We start from the raw sequence: 15578 nt of genomic DNA, 5'->3' as shown, positions 1-15578 counted from the left end.
AATGGGAATTAAATATGATCATTCACGCATTTCATTTCAACTTAATTAAAATTCCCAAATAAATTTTGAAATGCAAATTCACTCATAGGTGTCGAAAATCCATATTTCGGGTGCACTCGGACTAGTAGTCCTCAAGCGCAATTCCTTTGCCTTTTCCAGACGTCTCACTACCTTGTCAAATAACAAAGTCGAGGAATTTACTATATTATCCCTAAATTGATATAAACTAATTTAAATTACTAAAGCTTGATATGTAAATGCAAAAATACGTCCGATTATCGCTTAATCACGGTATCGATTAAATTTGACCAATCACCCGATTAATTGGCGATTGTGTCCAAATCACCTCCAAATTAATCCATTTCTCCTCTAATACCTTAATTTACCACATACCATTTAAATAAAGCCAAATTCAGTATTAGAACCCTTACAGTTCCTTATAGAAAAATTCAATCATTTGGTGCACTAGCACCGAAAGTTTTTCTACATAACCGTTTCACCTTAATTCATCATTTTCCAAGCCATTTTCCTTGAAATGAAAACAATCCCCCATTTATATTCAGCCCTCATGGTTCGACCAACAAGGAACCCTAGAGAAATTGAATATTTCTTTTGTGTTTTTATTCATAACCATGCTTAACTATCCCTAAACACTAACATAGTCTAAAATCAAATTATTCCAACAACAATTCCTCTTCCATACCCATTTTTCAGAATTGAATTCATCATGATAACTCAATATTCAACCATGGAAATCAAGAACAAAAGCATGGGTAAGCTAGGCATCAAGGAGAATTAAACAAATTTTAACTTACCTAGCTTGTTTCCTTGATTTCTTCACTTTTTCTTTGAATTTCCACCTAGGTTTTCTTGTTTTTCCCTTTGTTCTTCCTTTTTTCTTGTTGCTGGTTGTCTAGGCCAAATATGGTGAGAGAATTGGGGATTTAATGGGCTGATTTCTACAGAAAATAATATAATAATCAAGCATGCCACCTGTCACATGCTTATTGGCCTAATTTTTAACTTTTTGACTTTTTCTTCTTAATTTTCCACCACAAATATTCTGGTATTTATCCAATCCTACCACAATTAAAATCCCTTTGTCTTGACAAGTGCTGGGGAGAAAAATTTACCGATTTGCCCCCGAGGCGAAAAAATTATGATTTTACCCCTATACTCCGAAATGTACTAGAATCACATTATTTCTACTTTTCAACCTCAAATAACACTAATATTGATCAATATTAACCAAATGGGGCAAAAGTTGTTTTATAAAAATTCCTGTTTAGTCCTCTAGTGGCAAAATTACCATTTTGCGCTTGTGCTCCAAAAATACCGAGAATCACAATTTTTCACTACTAAACATCATGATATACTCCAATAATCATAATTATATTTCATATAATTATTCTTGATCAAATGTGATCAAATCTTGGCTAGAAATCTCCATTTTATCATCAAATGGTAAAATGATCGTTTTGTCCCTAATCGGTCAATTTTCCTAATGGACTCCAAACTGGACCTTGAACTCCGAATCACTATTCTAAGTCATTCTGTGGGTTTCAAAATTTTCAATTTTCTCTTAGAATTTCTATATGAACTAGTTCAAGGCTCGATTTAACTTAGTTGTACCACTCGATACAATACTGTCTTTTAATCAAGCTTGATAGGGTTCTCACACTACTCCTCCAAAACCCGAGAGTTTTTCGCTACAGCGAGAATCAAAACATCAAGAAAAAAGTCTCATTTTCCCTTAAAACAAAGCCATCCTACTAAATAACGAAAGCAACATATAACACATGCCAACTCCCAAATTTCAACAAATCAAATGTTCACATTTTTGCATTTACAACCATATACCATATATGTATATAGATATAGATATCAATCATCATATACACCCTCCCATCATCATCATCTCATATGCAATGGCTTATGCGCACTCCCACTCGCACATAGCCGAGTCAGCAACGGCTTATGTGAACTCCTACTCACACATACCCGGATCCACATCAACATACAAATAAGCACCCAATGCATATCATGCATATTATCATATTTTGATAACACATAATCTATTGTATATCACAATTTCATAATATAAAATCACTTCACCAAAGGCTTGTTCCCAAGATACATTTTCAAAAACAAGTTGGATAAAATCATTCATATTCCCCAAACAAGTTTGAAATGCAAGTCCACTCAGTGATTGATTGCAGAGCCTTTAGATGACTCCAATTCCCCTAATTGTCCAAATGAGATGATAGGGCTTCCTTAGAACCTAGGATCACATTAGCATAAGCAATAGGTCAATTTACACACTATGAACCCTAAAAGCTATCTCTTAGCTAGTTTTCAATTGCCACATTAAATGGCTATCTATGTTCACTATCTTAATCAATAAAAAGTAATGAACATACTCATCAATAAAACAACTCTTAATCTAAATTACTAACCATTATTCACAGCTAAAAATCAAACTTGGTTCATTACTCACCCTAGGGTTCCTTTGTAGTTGAATTCTCTTCCAAAAGCTTTCAAACCAATGATGTAATTCTCTCTTTCTCTCTCTAGAATGCCCAGCTAGTGAGAAAAAGTATGAAAATAAGATTTATCAAGGGTTTTGAAGTGAGAGAATGAAAGAATATAAGGGTTTTAGTCAAAAGGGCTCAAAAGTATGAAAACTAGAGCTAGAGAGAGAAAATTTTGCAAGCTACATATGAAGCTTCCATGGAGGTTTTGAAGAAACGTGAGAGAGAAGAAGAAAAAGAAGACAAGCTGTTGGAAAATGGGAGAAGAAGCTGTTGGAAGAAAGTATTTATAGGCCAAACTTATCCATTCCCTTAAAATTATGAAAATGCCCTTGACTAGTTAGCTTGTTCTCATGCAACTCTTTGTGCAATCTTTTTACTCCTTTGACACCGAGACAAGACCATAATGGTCTAGACATGCTCGGGTTCATGAAAACTTAAAATTTTAACCCTAGGTGAAAAATGACCATTTTGCCCCTATCGTGAAAATTATTGTCATTTCTAGTTTTCTTCGTGTTTTCAGCATTACAAGTCATTTATGCAGTCTTATGCCAATTTAGACCTTAAAACATAATAAAACTTTCTGTTGGGAGCTTATTAAAGAAAATGACGAAACTACCTTTGGCTCATATTATTACATCTATGCTTAGTTACAAGCCTATAAAGGTTGGGGTCTCACAAAAAGCTTATAAAGTGAGTCTTTACTTCAAACATTAACATTGGGTCTGAGAGTTTTGACTCTAATTAGCCCATCTTCAACCACCATAAGCATAGTGTCACGACCTGGTACCCCCCTCGAGCCCTTGACAACCGTCGCGGTGTCCCGATTGACACTCATTACCCGGAATGTTAACCGAAACCTCACAGGGCTTAAATATCAGTTTCTCATTTCCCCTGTGAGTAACCGTTGCCAAATATCATGTTCCAAAAGATTTTAAGCTATTTCCAACTTAAATCAATAAAAAAATTGATTTCTGTCTCACATGGGCATTTTGGTCATTTTTCCTCAAAAATCTCGAAACCGGTTAAAAATGTAGTATGCAAGTGGAAAACACATATTTCATAATCAAAAATAAGTTTAGATATCTAAAGCATTCATTTAAAGTGAAATTATAACTATTTGAATATAATAAAAATATTCAATAAAATATTTTATTTTCTTATAAAACAATATTTATAGAGTTACCAGTAAATAATTTTTGTAGCGTAAAAGCTAAATAAATTCATACATACTGTAATACAGATAACCAAAGTATAAAATCTAATAAATAGTGACACATGGGCCCATGAACGACCAAAAGTATCAAAAGCGGTAAACCTACAGTTTTTGAGGATGCAAGTCCAATTGTAGCCCTCAACAAAGTGAGCTATCTACCGACTGTCCTGAACCTGAAATGGGTGGAAAGGAGGGTGGTGAGATTATATAATCCCAGTGAGTAAACAAATATCATCTAAAATATCTAAAGTCGAGTAAATGCAGATAGATAAAATAGTTTAACATAAAAATGATTCACAGCATTTCGAACTCATTTTAATAAGATAAAATAGATTCATTTCACCCAAATAAACAACGAGGCTTATGATTTTCTGAAAAGTTTGGTTCGTGCCAAAATCATTCTCATACTCAGTTATCAGGGATACCTTGGCTGAGGGCTATCCTAACCAAGTCCACCAAAGCTGTTAAAAAGTCATGTACGCATATATCATGTTTTTATTTTGAAAACATAGCCGTTCTTTGGCGTTGGCTAAGTTCACCCTCACGTGGTGGTTTGGCATGAAGTGAACTCTAAAGTTTTAACCTCAAGAGTTATCCAACCGCGCCTCTCATACTCAGGTATGAATATAATAGGTTACCATGCCCCTCTAATAGGCTGGTCCACGGAACTCGTCCACTGCAGTGACCAATTTATAACCCACCAATTCAATAAAATTCAACAGCATGACATGGCAATTTTTTTTTTTTACAGCCTCCCAAGGCAAATCAACAATTCATACATTTTCAGCACATTTACCAATTCAACCATTTATGCCAATATTATCATAAGCCATTCAATTCAAACCATGATTTATAACACAAGAATTAGTCTCCAATTACTCCATTTTCCAAAACCATCATTCAATTTCAAGATGATCATCAACTCATTCATTTAATCACTTTTTGCTTTTCAAACATAAAGATTTACCATTTAAACTCATTTTCCATAAAATCACAAAAGCGAATTAAAATTCACTTTAGATAATCAAGATGATGATAAGGTTACTCACTGTATCAGGAGTTTGAATTTTGGAGTACTCCGACTATTGATCCTCGGGTGCAATTTCTTTGCTTTTTTTCAGAGGATTCACCACCTAGACATAATGCAAAATCAAGCAATTTACCACATTGGTGCTAAACTGTTATAAAACTAATCTAAACTCTATATGAATGCATGATATGGAACTCGAATTGTTCGGATTATCATCTACATGCGGTGTTGGCCTAACTCGATATATCACCCGATTAATTGGCCAATATGTCCAATTCAACTCCAAATAATTCCATTTCTCTCCCAATACTTCAGATCACCAACACAAGTCAAATAACATAAAATTTAGCAAAACTATCCGCACATTTCTTCTTCAGAATTTCGGCCATGGTGAGTGCATCAACACTATGATTTTTCCTACTTGATTTTCTCACCATAATTCATCATTTCCTAATCAATTCATTTGAAATAAAATCAAATCCACCATCAACACTCTACAAGGAAGATTCGGCCAATGATGAACTCATGAGGAATATGTGAATTTCAAGCTTAATTCATACACTTAACATCATAAACAACTAAAAATATCCATATATCTTAAAAATCTATCTAAATCATCATCAAATTCTCTCTCCTAGGGTTTGATCAGCACACTATCCTTCATGATATCTTGTGATTCAACCATGAAAAATGCAAAATAATGCATAGGAAAGATAGATCACAAGCTAGAGTTAAGAAATTTCACATTTGATAGCTTGATTACTTGAAATCCACAAATTTTCTCTTGAATTTTCACTCTAGGGTTATTGTTCTTCTTTTCTTCCTTTGTTCTTGGTATGGCTGGCCATAAGAATGAATGTGGAAGAGTTCAAATTGGCTTTATAAAGGAAAATATCAAATGGACAAAAATTTACCATGTGTCACTATTCCATTGATCCATGTGTCATACTTACCCATTAAGCAATCTCTCTCCACCACTTAAATTTTCTCAATTATCCATGATAATATTGGGTAAAATCCATGTGCTGGACAACTGTTGGGTGGTGTAAAATTACAATTTTGCCCTTGGTCGGTAAAATGACTATTTTACCCCTATGCTCGAAAAAATGTCAAAATTAAAATTTTGTCACTTCTCAAACTCAAATTATACTCTAAATCATCAATCTTAGTCAAAAATTTCATCCAACACTCACATCTTATCCTCGGGTAGCAAAATGACCATTTTGCCCTTAGGTCATGAAAATTCCAATTTGACTCCAAATCGGTCTTCGAACTTCGAATCACCATTTTAAGTCATTCTGGGGTTTTAAAATTCTCAATTTCATCTTAAAATCTCTATTTGGACTAGTTCGAGGCTTAATTCAACTTAATTGTACCATTTGGTACATTGTCGTCCTTTAACGATTTTCAAGGTACCCAAGTAAGCAAATATGCATTCTTATGTAAAAATGGCATAATAAACATATTGTAGAGTCAGGCTTGACACATAGCATTTGCATACATCCTTATCTCAATCTGTATATATGCTTATGCTTGTTATGAATTTTTGTACAATATTACTTAATACTCAATGCAATTCATCTTACTCTTATCAACTTGTGCTATTAATCTTCTTTTGTTTCTTTAAGCTTTAAAATTGTTCTAATACTCTACTTTCCAACTCTTTTTTGATATAACAAAAATGAGGAGAATATTTTGAGTAAAATTTGCTTGCTTTCCTTGATTTTAATAGCTAGATTTATACTAAAAATGCTTTTAAATTTTTCAAATGTTTTAAAAGATAAGCATAAATTCAAAGGGAGTTCTTCATGAGCAAATTTAGCTCATAGTTTTGTCATTAAAAAAGAAGAGATTGTTTACTTTAAAATTAATCTCGATTTTGAAATGAAAAGATTAAATGATCTAAATATGCTTTGAATCTAAATGAAAATGATTTTGAACTTGAAGAGCAATCATAAAAGAGTTTTGAAGTTGGTTGTACAGAGAAAAAGCTTTTAAACACTTTAAATCTCAAGTTTAAGCTACTAGAATTCACCTTTCTAGAAGTGAACAATCGATTCTTTGTAAAACAAAAAGCAAAATGTTTATTTTAGAACAGAAAGAATTGACACCCAGAGAAGTAAAAGTCGATTCCCAAGTAATCAAACACATTTTGGAAAGCTATTGGAAGAATGAGAATTGACATCGGGTGAAGCAAATGTCAATTTCAGAAAGGCAAACAACAAACAGAAGCATTCTCAATTGCGAAAATCAACCCCTTATGAAGCACAGTTCAATTCCAAGGAAAAAAGAACTAAAAAGAACAAGTCTGAAGATTTTGGATTGACATCTCAAGCACTAAATGTCGATTCTTGAAGTTGTAAAGAGAATAATCGAAGACTTGGAGAGAAAAAAAGCATTAGGATAAAAGGATAAGATTGGAGTGTCCAAAAACAAGTTTAAAATTCAATTTTGGTGCCTAACATGGAAGAAGAATCGACACTTGTGGAGAAGTAAGTGTCAATTCTCAAGAAAATAGTAAGCTCTAGACTTTGAAATGGGACAAGAACAATTGGCACCTTAAGAATGAAAAGTTGATTCTCAAGGGACAAAAAGATTCAGACTTTGAAGTGTGACAAAAAAAAATTAATGCCTCAAGGAAGTAAAAGTTGATTCTCAAGAAATAAAAAGATTCTAGATGTAAAAGAATCGACACTTCACATATCTAAAAGTCGATTTTTCCAAGCTCCAGACTAAAGCAAGTGTCGATCCATGATTATAAAGGATCGATTCTTGAACTTTAAATGACGTGATTAAAGTGGTCCCAACATTTAGAAATTTGATTCAAACTTACCTTAATGGGAAAAAACCACAAGGGACTATAAATGCCAACAAAAAGCCATCATTCAATAGGAGAAAAAGTAAAAAAATCATTCATTTAATAAAAAAAAAGCTGAAAAAATCAAAAAGTTCATTCTTTTTGTTTTTACTACACATCCCTAAGTAAAGCATTCTTCTTGCAGCCTTTTATTCACTAAAAAAATCCACTTTCTTTGTACTAAGCCTAGCATATCAGCCTTTTAAGGTCTTAAGCTTTGTATTCTTTGAGAGAATCCACTGTTGTTATTTATTATACCTCTAAAGAAAAGGTAGTTAAAGGTTGTACCTCCATTAAAAAGATATTATGTTAAAGGTTGTGCTTGAACTTGAATTAAAAGGAAATGATTAGTAGATTCAAAATCCTTGTGTTTCAAGTAAGAAGATGTAGGCTTTAAAGGTTGAACCTTTATAAAATTGAGTTGTGTTCCTTTTATTCTTTTTCATTATCTTTACAAGTTTGAATTTAAGCTTCATACTCTATTTTCAAAGCATTTATCCAACTCTATTTTCCCCTTGTTTTCTAAATCTCAATGCTAAGTTTTTCAAAAAAAAATTTAAATAACTAATTCAACGCCTTTTGGTTATTTCATTTTAAGCTTTTTTATCTAACAAAGTTATTAGTTTATCTTTGAGTGGTAGATTAACAAAATGAAAAGTTAGATTAGATGAGATATAGTTAGAGTTTGAAATTGCCTAGTTTCAAATTCTAAGATTTAAAGTTTAACTTGTGTTTACAATTGAATGATTGTTGTTATAGGATCTTTTAAAACTCTCCTAGGATTGATTTGGAGTAAGGTGTTGGTGTTTTGATCACATGCTAGTTGACGAATCGATTTGTCACTACCCAATATTCGAGCCATGACCGGCGCATGGACCCAATAGGCATAGCCCACCATGTCATGACCATATTTTCGGGCCATGACCGACGCATGGGCCCAATGGACGTAGCCCACTAAGCCCAAGCAAGCCTATTTATATAATCGTACTCATTATCCAGTCAACTATTCTTACATTTACATCTCATAATCTCAACAGTACATTAATAGTAAACTATAACAATCAAAACTACATTTATATTATCCCAAAATAAGATTAACTATTGCCACTCATGGTAGCTTTACCAATCAAAATGTACATATATGATCTAAGGTATACATCTTAATACTTTACATCATTGGTACGTATTTACAACAAAAATGACTTTGGGCTTCCAGCGGAGTCACCAAGGAGAAGGTGCGGCTACGAAATGCCAAGATACCTACCAACGATATGAATCTACGAGAACACCTCGACCTAGTTACCGACTGCCTCTTGATCTGAAAACATGAATTTGAAAAAGGTGAGTATAAACTCAGTGACTGAACATAAAAAGGGAACAAGCAATCGATAGGAAGAATTTGGAAATCATGATGCACTTGTATCAAAAACAATGCAACTGATTTAATTTCTTACTAAAAACCCCTCTTTTCAAACTTTGATTAATAACCTCATAGTGTTGCAAAAACCCATGATCAATCCATGAAGTTAAATTGGTGAAAAATATGTCACAATCAAGCAAGGTAGCAAGCATGGCAGCAAGTTTCTCGCTGTAGCGAGAAACAGTGTTAGTTTGCATGTGTTTCAGTTTTTCTAGCATATCTCCCACTACAGAAGTCCATTTGACCTGATTTTTTGACCATTAGAAAGCTAAAAGGCAGGGTTACAATTCTACGTTTACCACTTTTCCAAGTTAGGACGGTAATGTGGTCCAAATCTTCATCAAAGTGAAAGTACTGCACTAGAACCCAAGAGTTTCCCGCTACAGCGAGAATCAGGCCAATGTGATCCCTAAAACCAAGAGTTTCTCATTGCAGGGAAAAGGAATCTCGCTGCAGTGAGAAACAGAGCATTTTAAGTGAAATGGGTCTTGCTACATCAAAAGCCATTTTCTTGTTGAAATGAAAGGCAATTTGGGAGCAATTAACAATTCCAACACACAACACAATCATAATTATTTTCATAAACTTTCTATAACATATATATATTTGTATATACATACATCATCATGCATATCATCCCACCACACTCAACTCAATGCAATATCATCATCATGTGTGCACTCCCTACTCTCACACTCTATCATCATCATGTGTGCACTCCCTACTCGTACACTTCAATATCATCACACAACATTATTCATCAATACAAAACATATATTCTTATATATACCTACCAACATAATATAGAAGCACATGGATTCATCCTTTTACACATTTCATATTTTTTCACAGCATTAAAACATTTTATCAAGGGCTTGTTCCCTGGCACACATTTTTAAAGAAAAGTTGGATAAAATCATTCAAATGTTCATTCAAATACATTACCTTTCCCAAAGAAATTTTGAAATGCAAGTTCACTCACCAGTCTTTATTGATGTTTTGGTGGGCTTTAGCTTCAATTAAGGTTCCGAATGGAGGTGTGGGGTTTTGTTGGAACCTATCACACACAACAACATCACCATTAACCCAACTTGGCATTAATATTATTCCAAAGCTATTTTCTAAATTGAGTTCTACTAGTCATTCCTAACTAGCTTCCAACTACCATTAAATGGCTATTATTTGCACTACTCTAGTCACACTAAATATGAACAAACTATCTCAACAATAAAACACTCACAAATCAAATTACTAGACATTCTTAACACTTAAAAAAAATCAACTTCAATTCACTACTCACCTTGGTAGCTTTGTAAATTTGAAATTCTTTCCACAAATTTTCAAGCTATTATAGAAGCTCTTTCTTTCTCTCTCTAGAACACCTAGCTAGTGAGAGAAAGTATGAAAGTAAGACTTTCCAAGGGTTTTAAAGTGAGAGAGTGAAAGAGCACAAAGGTTCTATGAAAGGGTGCACAAAAGCATGAAAAGTGGAGCTAGCTTGAGAGAGTTATGGAAGCTTGAAGAGAACTCCCATAGAGGATGAAAGCAACGTGAGAGGGAAAAAGGAAGTAGAAGAAGAAGCTGCTGGAAAAGAGAGAAGAAGTTGTTGAAAGATGATATTTATAGCTCAAGCTTATCCAACTCCACTTAAATTATGAAAATGCCCTTAGCAAGTTGGCTTATTCTTCTTCAATCCTTTGTGCAATCTTTTTACTCTTTTGACACTGAGGCCAAGTCCACAATGGTCTAAAAATACTCGAGTTTATGAAAACTTAAAATTTTAACCCAAGATGAAAAATGACCATTTTGCCCCTACCTTGGGAATCATCCTTATTTTTATTTCCTTCGTCATTTTACCTGTATTTCATCATTCATTTATGCCTTAGGCCTAGTTAGGCCTTAATATTGTTTAAAACTTACTTTTAAGGGCTCACTAGGGAAATGATGAACTACCCCTGGCCCGTGTTATTGCGTCTATGCCTAGTTACGAGCCTATAGAGGTCGAGGTCTCACACACCAAGCCTAAGCAAGCCTACTTATATAATCCTGCTCATCATTCCATCAACTAATCTTAAAGTCACCTTTCATACTTCCAATCTAAAAGAACCTAATTAATATGCTATAGCAATCAAAACTGCATTTCACATTAACCCAAATAATGTTAACCATTACCACTCATGGTGGCTTACCAATCAAAATATACATATATTCTTTAAAGCTTGCATTTTAGTTCTTTACATCACATGTACGTATTTACAAACAAAATGACTCTAGGCCTTTAGCGGAATGACCAGGGTGAAGGGACGGCTACTGAATGCCAACATACCTACCAAAGAGACCAAACTACGTGGACATCTCGGCCTAGGTTCCAACTGCCTCCTAATCTAAAAACATGAAGTTGAAAACAGTGAGTACAAACTCAGTGAGTGAACATAAGAAGAGAATAAGCAACGATAAGGAAAGTTGATAATCATGATGCACTTATTTGAAAACCATGCTACTTAGTTCAAGTTCTTATTAAAATCCCTCCATTTAACCCTGGGTTGTAAAATCATTTAATGATGAAGAAACCATGTTCAGCATAAAATTTGAAAGAGAGGAAATTTCCAACAATCATCCAAGCAAGGTAGCATAAACAACATGTTTCTCGCTGCAATAAAATCAATTTGCAAGTTAATGGGAAATTTTCAAGATTCATCATACCATACAATCACATATTATAATCATGATCTTTTTATTGCATATACATATACTTAAACATATACCAATTCATATACCACTGTCACGACCCGGTACTCCCTTCAAGCCCATGACAACCATCGCGATGTCTCGATAGACATTCATTACTCGAAATGTCAACCAAAACCTCGCAAGGCTCTTGCATCAATTTTACGAGTCCCCTATGAGCAACAAATACTAAATATCATCTTTTAAGGGAATATAAACTATTTTTAAATAAAAAATAAACAAAAAGTAATTTCTACCACATAGCTGTATTTTGGTCCTTTTTTTCCAAAAATTTTGAAACTTGGTGAAAATACAATATACGATAGAAAAATATACATTTCTTATCTAAAAAAAATTTTAGTAATCTAGATCATCCATTTAAAATGAAATTATGGCTAATCAAACTAAATAAAACATTAAATAAAATATTTCATTTTCTTATAAAACAATATTTATAGAATCCTACATAAACAAATTTTGTAGCGCAAGAGCAAAATAAATTCATATATATAATAGCACACTAAACCAAGTATACAAAAATATTTTACAATGACATGTGGGCTCCAAAATAACCGAAAATATACAAGACTGTAGACCTTCGATTTCTAAGGATGCTAATCCAAAAGCAACCCTCGACAAAATCGACTGTCTACATACTATCTTGAGCCTGAAATGGGTAAAAAGAAAGGGGTGAGTTTTTGTAAACCCACTGAGTAAGCAAAGTTTATCTACAACATCTAAAGCTACGTAAATTGAGACAATTAAATCATCCCATCATAATATGATTCATAACATTTAAAACTCATTTCAATTCATATAAAACAATTACATTTCATCGAAACAATCAACAAGGCTTATGATTCTCTTAAAAACTTGGCTTGTGTCAAAACTCATACTCGGTGAAACCTTGGCCCGGGCATCCAACCGAGTTCGCCAAGGATATTAAAACAACATATACCCATAAAACATGTTTTTACTTTTAAAATATAGTCATTCCTTGGCGTTGGCTGAGTTTCATCCTCACGTGGTGGTTCGGCGTGAAGTGAACTCTAAACTTACCTTAGGAGATACCCTCCGCACCTCTCATACTAAGGTAAAATATAACGGGGTTTACCGTGCCCCTCTAATAGGCTGGTCCATGGAAACCTACCCACTGTAGTAAGCTAATTAAATAACCCACCAAATCAATAAAAATTTCGACAGCATGACATGGCTAATACAATATTACCCAGCCTGTTAAGGTAAAACAAAACAGTTTATATAATCCACAAACCACAAATCCAGCCATTCATGCCATCACATTGTCATAAGCCATTAATTCAAACCATATATATATATATATATAGATAACACAAGTATATAGTCTCCACCTACTCAATTTCCAAAATCATCATTGAATTGCAAAATAATTTATAAATCTCATTCATTTAGCCAACACTTAACTTATAAAACATAAAAATCTACGGTTTAAGTTCATTATTTTTTAAAATCATAAAAATGAGTATAAACTACTTTAGATAGTTAAGATGAACATTTGATTACTCACAATAATGGAAATTTCGAGTACTCCTATTCTTGGTCCTCGGGTACAATATTTTTACCCTTATTAGAGGGCTCACCACCTATACATAATACACAACACATAATTCAATATATTTGAGCCAAACTGTTATAAAACTATTTCAATCTCTATATGAATGCATGACATTGAATGAGAATTGTTCGAATAATCACATAAGGACGGTGTTCTACATGGGTTCAATTATGATCGAACTTAATTTGTATTCGACCTAACTTGAACTATACACTGTTGAATTAACCAAAACATCTAATTCAACTTCAAATATATTCATTACACTTCCAATATTCCAAATACACCAAAGTACCTCAATAAGCTTGATTGTGACTTAATTCATCAAAATCGAAATTCATTCTGATTTTGAACTAATGTGCTAATCAGTGTTAACATAGTCCAATAAATCCATCTACATCATTAGGAATCAAATCCAAGTCCATTTACTATGATTTTCTCATTATTGTTCAAGTCGTTTACTAAAGGAACTATACTTTTCGATAGCCGTTTTTGATATCCGATGACATAAATCATCAATTACGAGCTAAATAACATGAAATACAACAAAATCCATCATCAACATGTCATTTATAACATTTGGCCAAAAAGGGTTGTTGAAGGGCATGTGATTTTCTTGCTTGTTTTTCATGCCAAACATCATCAAACAACTAAAAACACTAAGATATCATGAAATCTAGCAAAATCCATCATCAAAACCTCTCTCCCTATGTTTGGCCAACAAGTATTCTCTCATGGAAACTTGTGTTTCAACCATAGAAAATGAAAAAGAAAGCATGGGAAAGGTAGATTTTAAGCTAAAATTGAAAAATCTTACCATTGATTGCTTTGTTCTTTGAAATTCAATAAATTTCTCTTGAATTTTCCTCTCTAGGGTTTGTTTCTATTCTTTTCTCTTTGATCATTGCTTTGGCCAGCCATGAAGAGTGAAATGGGAGAGTTTATGTTGACTTTATAAAGGAAATTATAAAAATATTAAAACTTGACGTGTGTCACCATGTGATTGGTCCATGGTTAAAACTTAACAATTAAGCATTTTCTCACCACCATATGTAATCTCTTAATTATCCAAAGTATAAAATAATAATAGGTAAAATTCATGGGCTTGACAAGTGTTATGGTGGTGTAAAATTCCAAAAATTTCAATTACGTCCTTATCGACACGTAAAATGACTATTTTGCCCTTATGTTCGGAAAAATGTCGAAATTAAAATTTTTCATTTCTCAAATTCAAATCATTCTCCAATTAGTCAAACTTGGTCAAAAATTTCATCAAACATTCCCATTTTGCCCTCGGGTGGTAAAATGACCATTTTGCCCCTATGTTATGAAAATTCCTAATTTGACTCCAAATTAATCCTCGAACTCCGAATCACCATATTGAGATAGTCTAACGTTCAATAACTCTAAAATATATCCTAAAATCTCTATTCAAACTAGTTCGAGGTTTTAATCGACTTAATTGTACCACTAGGTACGATGCCGACTTTTAATGATTCTTTGAGGTATCCCAGTATGTAGATATGCTATCAAGTACATGAATGACATGAAAAGTATATAATATAGTAGGGCTTGACAACCACCCCATCTTATCCAACTCATGTGCATCCCCCACATCGTGCACATAACGGGACACCCCATCTCAACCAATTCATGTGTATCCCCCCACATCGTGCACATAGCCAGAGTCATCGTGTGCATCCCCCCACATCATGCACAGTTAATGCCATCGTGTGCATCCCCCCACATTGTGCACATGGGCAGTATCACCATTCATCTCTCTAACCACTGTCATCACTGGCAAGTGCACACTCACCCCGCACATGCACGATTGCATTTGTCACACAATGGTACCATTTATGACATAGTATATATATATATCAACATTATATAGAAACATATGAATTCATCACACAATCCATTTCATAACATAAAAACATTTCACAAGGGCTTGTTCCCGTGCAAGTTTTGAAGAAAAAACCAAGTAAAATGTTTTAAGGGATTCAATCAACATATATGTGTATATCCCAAAACCTTTTAATGCAAATTCACTCACTAGTAATTGTTGAACCTTTAATCGACTCTAACTTTCGTAATGGTCCAAATGGGGTTGAGGGGCCTTGTTGGAACCTATCATGCACAGAAACATCGTAGCCAATCCAATTTACATTAATATCACTCCAAAAGCTATTTCCCAATTCAAGCT

The 15578-nt window shown here is 33.6% G+C and overlaps 1 long non-coding RNA gene across 1 annotated transcript; it reads right to left on the bottom strand.

The window, feature by feature from the left end:
* Window positions 3881–5561, bottom strand: LOC108662504. Its single transcript, XR_001928380.1, has 3 exons — window positions 5523–5561; window positions 4797–4880; window positions 3881–3920 (listed from the first exon to the last, which is right to left on the bottom strand). It is a non-coding gene; the product is annotated as an uncharacterized LOC108662504 (long non-coding RNA).

The sequence above is a fragment of the Theobroma cacao genome, chromosome 6, assembly GCF_000208745.1.
Source record: "Theobroma cacao cultivar B97-61/B2 chromosome 6, Criollo_cocoa_genome_V2, whole genome shotgun sequence".
Classification (NCBI taxonomy): Eukaryota; Viridiplantae; Streptophyta; class Magnoliopsida; order Malvales; family Malvaceae; genus Theobroma; species Theobroma cacao.
The sequence above is the reverse complement of the archived record's forward strand: the minus strand, read 5'-3'. Positions and strand labels throughout refer to the sequence as shown.